This window comes from Octodon degus, unplaced genomic scaffold, assembly GCF_000260255.1.
Source record: "Octodon degus isolate 3935 unplaced genomic scaffold, OctDeg1.0 scaffold00273, whole genome shotgun sequence".
In the NCBI taxonomy this organism is placed as follows: Eukaryota; Metazoa; Chordata; class Mammalia; order Rodentia; family Octodontidae; genus Octodon; species Octodon degus.
The window spans coordinates 2163722-2171740 of NW_004524849.1; positions in this window are offsets into that span (position 1 = coordinate 2163722).

Here is an 8019-nt window from a genome sequence, read left to right on the forward strand (position 1 = left end):
GGAGGCTGTAAACATCACTACGAGTCCGATCTAGTAATGAGACCCTGAACACCCTGTAGACCCCCTAAAAAATAAAAATCCTATTAGTGGATTTGGGGCAGGAAAGACTCATAAAACAATGTGATTCCAATATTTTTCATCTCCCATCAAAGGGTGGAGTCTCATTCTCACCCTTTGTGTCCAACCTGGAGTCATGGAGTCATGCTTTGGATGAATGTATTGAAAATAGCAATATGGATATTCCAGAACTTTGGCTTCTAGGCTTCATGCACATTTCAATTTTGGCTTTTTGGGATGTTTCAAATACAGTAAAGCCTAAACTAGTCTAGTAGATAACCATACAGAAAGAGTGGTCCAGCCAAAAATCAGCACCCACACCTGTAATTAGGGTCACTTTGACCCACCCTGAAACCCCAGTTCAGCTGCAAGCCAATTGTAGTCATATAATTGACTCAACATTATGAGAAATGAGCCAGGGAGATGGCTCAGTGGAATAAGTGCTTCCCTGGCAAGCGTAAGGGCCTGAATTCAATCCCTGGTTCTACACACACACACACACAGATAGAAATGATTTGTTCTTTTCAGCCATCAAGTTTTAGTATGGTTTGACATATAGCAATAGAAACTTTATATAATCTGCTTCAGATGAAATAACCTAGATTTCATGTTTTCATAATCAGCTCCCCACTGTTTACCTCTTTAACTTCTGTCATATAGGTCTTCCCCTTACACATTATAACTACCATAGCCTGCTTACTACAACTCGAACTTGCCAAGGTCAGTTCTGGCTTGACAACATTCTCTCATCTCCTTTGAGTCATTCTACAAACACTGACTCCACTAGGGCAATGTCAGTGTATAAGTTTACACCTCAATCTTTAGTTTTTGTGTTTGATATTTGTAAGTTTTGCCCCTGATGATTTTTCTTTAGTTAATTCAAGAAATATATTATTATTTTAATTTTATTCTTTTCTTGTTATTATACAGCAATGCTAGGGATTACACCCAGAACCTTTCACATACTAGGCAAATGGTCTACCACTGAGCTATACTCCCAGCCAACTCCGATAAGGAATGTTGAAGAATGTAAATGTTACATACTTAAAACAAGGAAATTATATTTTCTTGTAGTTCTACTAATTTTTTTTTCTCAGTCCTGCAACCCTTATTTTTGAGAAAAAAGAATTCCCAAATTCCTTTCATACCTTCTTTTTTTTTTTTTTTTTGTAGTGGTAATAGAACTCAGGATTTTTGTTTTGTTTTGTTTTGTTTTTTCCAAAGACAGGGTCCAACTACATAATTTAAGCTGGCCTTGAACTCACTATGTAGCACAGGCTGGCCTTACAGTTATTTCCTGGCCTCACTCATACCTTCACTCTTGACACCCTTTTCATGTGTTTAAATAATTTATGATAACTTATAAAGCTTTTTTAGTGATTTGAGTGGTTTCCCAAAAAAATGATAAGTACCTGTCCTGACCCTATAAGCTGAAAACATTTTATATGGATAAAGGAGCTTCATGCATGTAATTAAAGATGTTAAAATGAGATAATCTTGGATTATCCAAATGGACTCTAAAGGAAGACAAAAGCACAAGAACACTAAAGAGAAGGCTAGGGATATAGCTCAGTGGCACAAGTGCCTTCCTGGCAAGTATGAGGTCATTAGTTCAATTCCTAGTACTAAAAAAAGTATCAACATTAAAGCAGAGATTGGGGTTTTATAGCCGCAAGCCAGTGAAAGGCTGGAACCATCAGACAATGAAATAAAGATTTACTCCTAGACATTTATGCAGAGAAAGCCTGGCCCTATTGGCACCTTGATTTGGAATTACTTTTTTTTTTTTTTTTTTTTTTTTTTCTTGGCAGAACCGGGGATTGAACTCAGGGCCTTGTGCTGGCCAGGAAAGCGCTTAGTCTACTGAGCCCCTGGAATTACTTTTGATCCGGATAGTGTTTTGTTTTTATTCAGATTGGACTGAAGGTATAGAATGCTGTATCTCTTAGTCCTGACTTATAATTTCTACCCTGCTACTGCCTTGGTCGTTTAAGCATAGGTTTTGTCTCTCTGAACCTAAGTTTGACCATTTCGAAAGTCAGAGTAGCAAGTTGGATCAGAACATCTCAAGGAATTCTTGAAGAATTCTGTTCCAAAGGGCTTAAAAAAAAGTACTCTGAAGCTCTAATTTTCATCCACACCAAAACCAGGGAGTTAGAGTGGGTGGATAATTACATTAGCTAATGTTCTCTAGGTGGACAGAATCAACGGAAAAGGGGGACAGAATATAAATGTACAAGACGATTTACTGGCTAAGCTTTGATGACCACAGGCAGGCAAGTCCACAGTAGCCACCTCCATGCTAGAGAGCCAGAGGACCCAAGAGGCTGGAAGCACAGAACTGGAAGAACCAAAGATGCAGCACCAGTCTGAGGCTGAAAGCGTGAAAGTTTCCTGGAGTAACTGGATTAAAAAGCTGAAAAAGAGCTTGCAATACATAAGCAATAATTGTAGCAAAAGACACCCTACCCAAGCAGAATGGAGCTTTTAAAAATATAGAACACCTTGGGGCCAGCCAAATAGCTCAGCGGATGAAAGTGCCTGCACGCGGTAAGATGGCAGATTGAGACTGGGCATGGTGGCATGTGCGTGCCTGTAATCCCAGCTCTTGGGAGGCTGTAAACAGGCATATCACTAGAGTCCAATCTAGTAGTGAGACTCTGAATATCCTGTAGACCCTTCCCTAAAATACAAAAATAAAAAATAAATAAAATGCAGACCACCTTTCTCTTGTATTCATCCAGGCTACAAGACTATAGGGTGGTACCACCCAAATCTCCTCCTCTCAATTTTCTGGCCAACAGGCAAATTATCTGTGGAAGCCCCCCACAGGGACACCCAGAGTGTGCTTTATTAATCTATTAGGTATTTTCAATCCAGTGAAGTTAATATATAACAATTAATTGTCAACTTGACAACTAGACACGTTTTTGACCATACTTAATCTGAAAGACAAGTTCATAATTCCCCCTAAAACTGTACAACTACCTTGCATACAACTGAAAACAATAATTTCTTATCTCCAAAGTCTCCATCTAGTATTAGCATTTTTCAAAAACCCTAAAGTCTTTTTTTTTTTTTTTTCAGAATCAAGGATTGAACTCAGGCCCTTGCACTTGCCAGGCAAGTACTTATTTGAGCTATCTCCCCAGCCTTTTAAAGTCTTTTCTAAGACTTAAGGCAAACCCTTAGCTGTGAGCTTCTATAAAAATCAAAAACAATATCAAATGCTAAAATAAATGCACAAGTAAACATTCCTATTCCAAAATGGAAAAGAATAGGACAAAAGCAAGACAAAACCCTAGCAGGATAAACAGTAAGTTGAGCTGCCTTGAAATGTCTTCTACCGGATCAATTAGTCTACCCCCCCTTAAACTCAGCCTCCTACAAACCCTCATCACACTGGCCAGAGTGTAACAGCCTTGGCCTCTGATACATTGTCCAAGAGTGTGGCTCCCAGCTGACACCGCCAGGCTTTATGGTCTGTATTCTTATCAGCATCCTGGCTTCTGAGATCTATCAGAACCACCTATCCAAATATGCCTACATGTAGCATTCTTCAACTTCACTAGCCTGCATCTCCAAACCTTTCCAAACCCCTACAAACTAGTTCCAAAGGCTTCTCTTTTTTTTAGTTTGTTTATTTATTTATTTATTGGGTACAGAGTCTCATTATGCAGTTCAGACTCATAGTGATCCTCCTGTTTCAGCTCTCCAGTGCTGAGATTACAGGCGTGCACCAGCCTGTAATCTGTGGTTGGCACAGGGCACCCGGGATTCTAGGGCCAGCATGGCATGCAGTACTAGGGATCAAACCAGGAACCTTATACTTGCCAGACAGGCGCTTAGCTGCCAAGCTATCTCTCCAGCCCCCAAAGGCTTTTGAACCACACAATCATACAGCCACAGCAACAGCTCCACTCTTAGTGTCAGTTGTTTGGATAAGTCAATTTTCCTGCCACTGAGACAAAATACTTGACATCCACAACTTAAGATGAGGTCTATTTGCTCAGTCTCAGGGAATTCCATCCATAGAGAGCTGGCTCCAAGAAAGAAGTATCATGGAGGAAAGACAGGGCAGAGCAGAGCTGCTTAGTTCATAGTGGCCTGGAAGAAGAGCAGGGAAACAGCACCTGAGAGGAAGGGTGAAGGACCAGACACAGACCCAAAGTCATGCCTCTGTGACTTACTGGACACACCCAGAAGTCGGTTTTACTGATATGTGGGGCATTTTTTAATCCAGAATATGTCGTTACTTGACATATCACAAGTAATGGTCACAGTAATGTTCTGTGTTAAGATAAATTTGGAAAGCACTGGAGCATTTATCTGTCACCTTCCCACCCCCACCCCTGGCTATAAATAACGAGACCAGCGGTGCACACCTGGTCCAAATTAGATCTGACAAATTCTCTTAGGTTTGAATTGAGATTCACAAAGTACACTTAGTCTTGGTCCCTAAAACTCAAAATAAATGTATTTAGAGGCTATGGTGTGGTCATAGTCCTTTCTGTGTGCAAAGAAAAGTACAGAATGCAGAGAAAGTTACACTGAAGATAGAAGGAAGTAGAACAGATATAGAGAGAAGTAGAAATAGAAGACCAGTCAGCCTGAAACACAGAGAAAGATTAAAAAATATGGCCTGATGATTTTGAGATTGTTTAGATTCCAGGAGATGAATGATCCCATTTTTTCTTATGATAATTTGAATAGAGTTTTGTTTTGCCCACAGAATACATTGATTGAGATAAGAAGATTAACACTTGATAAATAATATCTTAGTGGAGCATTTAAAATACAACAGAGAGACCAGGGAGATAGCTCAGTAGAATAAGTGCTTGGGCCTGAGTTCAATCCCTGGTTCCATAAATAAATAAATACATAAATAAATACAACAGAGAGTAAAGTATTGGGAAACAAATCCCCACTAAAGACCTAGGTGTGGAAGGTAAATATTCAAATAGAAATAGGGAAGGAAAAAAGCTAGCTGAGTGTGGTGGTGCTCACCTACAATCCCAATAATTCTGGGAGGCTGAAGCAGGAGGATCACAAGTTCAAACCTAGCCTGGGCAATTTAGTAAGTTCCTGTCTCAAAACAAAGGAAAAAAAAAATTAAAGTACTGGAGATATAGCTCACTATGAAAGCCTGGGTTCAATCAAGAAGAAGAGAAATGGGGGTGGGGGAGAAGAAGAGAAATAGATTGAGGGCGGGTCAAGAACATACTTTACAATTAGCATAATCATTTACATCAGTATTTATCAAAGTGATGGCAGTGTGCTCTCGTATTTCAACACAATACGTGAAATTTTTTTTCATGGAACCAGGAATTGAACTCAGGCCCTCGATCTTGCCAGGGAAGCGCTTATTCTACTGAGCCATCTCCCTGGCCTACGTAAAATAATAAGAGATGGTTCACCTTGTCTTACAGATCTCAGCCCATGTCAGCCCCATTTCAGTTCAGTTGGACCTATTGCTTTTGGACCATGACAAGACAGAACATCATGGTGGGGAGCATATGGTTAATCAAACTGCTTATGTGAAAGCAACCAGACAGTGAAAGAGAATAAGATGAGGGGTAAGGGCCCCAGATCTCCATCAAGAGCATACCCCACGGTGACCCAACTTACTACCACCAGGCGCCACCCCTTGAAGTTCCCATCACTTTCCAGTAAAGCCAGAGGTTAATACAGAGGTCTCCAGGAGACATTTCAGATCCAAACTATAGCAAGGAGGTTAACACAAATTTTAATGTATAAATCCTATGATCAAAGATTTTACTTGGCTGATTCTAATGAGTATTTTTCAAAATAGATTCAGTTCCACAAAAAAAAAAAAAAAAAAAAAAAAAATAGAACTTCAAAGAACAGTCCTTGAAAATGGTACTTGTCAAATGCTTACTTTAGAAAGCTAGTTTTAACTTGGCCAGGTTCTGCTACTTCTTTCCTTTTGCTTATACCTCACTCCTAGTTATATACAGTTGATAAGGGCTTAGGGGTCGAAATAAACACATTTAAAGAATGCTTAAGTTATAGACTTCTGAGAAAAGCAGCACCCTTTTGCTAAATTTAATTTTTTATTTTATTTTATTTTTTTGCAGAACCAGGGATTGAACTCAGGACCCTGCTCTTGCCAGGCAAGTGCTTATTCTACTGAGCTGTCTCCCTGGCCCCTTGAATTTAAATTCTAATTATTTTTAAACATTCCATTTGTTTCTGGCTTAACAGTGATACCTCTTCCCAGTGAAACTCCTCCTTGTGACTTGTGTTGTCTTTCATCTAGTAACTGTGGTAGACAAGCCCCAGAAACCCCAAAGTATACTTTTTCTGTAGCTGTTCCATAGTTCCATCTTAAAGAATTAACCCCTTCTCAAAATGGCTCCTTTCAAACATGGTGGGTACTGTACCTGATTTCTTCTTCAGCTTCATCCTGGCATGTGGAAGTAGTCACTTTCAGAGTAAAACACCACACTGTCTTCACAGCTTATAGTAGCCACTTGGGGCTAATGCTGAAGGTCTGGTCTGTGGTCTCTCCCTGGAGCTGCGAGTCCTTTCTAGGCTGCCTCCTTCCCTAGGAGTGGACTACTAAATTTAGCAGACTACTTAGCTCTTTTCTGTTTTGCCCATTATTTCTCTAGCTTCTCTATAACTGCTAGTTTTCCTGTCATTTCCTTTTTAATTGCAGGAGATCCAAAAGGTTTTTTTTTTTTTTTTTTTTTCACATTTCTCACTTTTTCCCCCTTGCTCCACAAATCCAGATGTTACCAAAGTTTCCCACCTCACTTTTCTGTAGACTGTCCAGATAAGATATTCTACTCTCTCCTAATAGCTCAATCTACCAAATATATATCGTTGACTCCCAAATTACCACTACTCTTTCTAGCCTCCCTTCACACACACACACACACACACACACACACACACACACGCACACGCACACGACCACTTTTTTTAGTTCTTGTCCATTTATCCATTTGGGAGAGGTGAAAATATTTGATCAATAAATACCCAGAAAATGACAAAGATCTCTAAAAGGGTGTACTAAAACGTCAAAAGGATATTGACAAGACAAATCTAGTGGAGGCCAGATTGAGTACAACAAATCCAGTGGAGAGTTCTTGCAGCCTAGAAGCCCTTTTAAATAACAATAGCTGTGAGAGCAGTTTTTGTTTTGCCTGAATTGCATTCTAAGAAGAGGTGCTTTCTTGAAAAATGGATTCACATGGCGTTCTTCCTAAGAGGGAGTTGGAAAAGGACAGGATACGTTGGTGGGCCCCACCTTTAGAACTGGTGAGCTGACATTGTCTTCCTTTGACCTCAGAAGGCATAAAAAAAGAAAGACTTGGAAACTTAAATTTAAAAACTTTCTGTTTCTGTAACCTCAGAGGTTGTTAAAGTTTTACTCATGTTTCTTTCCATACTGCTTGAAAGCAAAAGCCATAGCATAAAAAGTCACTTTGAAAATAACAAGAAGGTGAAAGTAGGTGTCTTACTTTCAGGCAGGTTTGAAGAGAGAAAAGATCCTCAAAAGAAAAGCTGTTATATTGTGAGGTAGGCAAGGAGTATTTTGAGTAACTTGCTTCAAAAAACAAAGAAAAACACAATTCATTTGTAGCAACCCTCAATGTAGGAACTCTAAACATGCTGCAGAAAAGAGATAGATAGACAAATAATAGATAATCTGGGGCTAGTTAGTCAGGAAAAAGAATGGAATCTAAGTTATTTGGGATTCCAAAAAGCTGTCACTAAGGAAAGGGTATGTTATATTATGATGGGCATAATTACATCCATAGGGGAGAATGAAAGGGCACCACTTCTGTTCCCTGTTCAGGTTTTCTAAAAGTGGAATGTGCTGCTTGGGAAGACAATGCACTTCCCACCCTTGGCAGATGATTTAAACAGGAAAGCTTTAAAAATAGAATTCAAGCACAGTGAATGCTTTTGCACTAGTGAACTGTAGAGTAC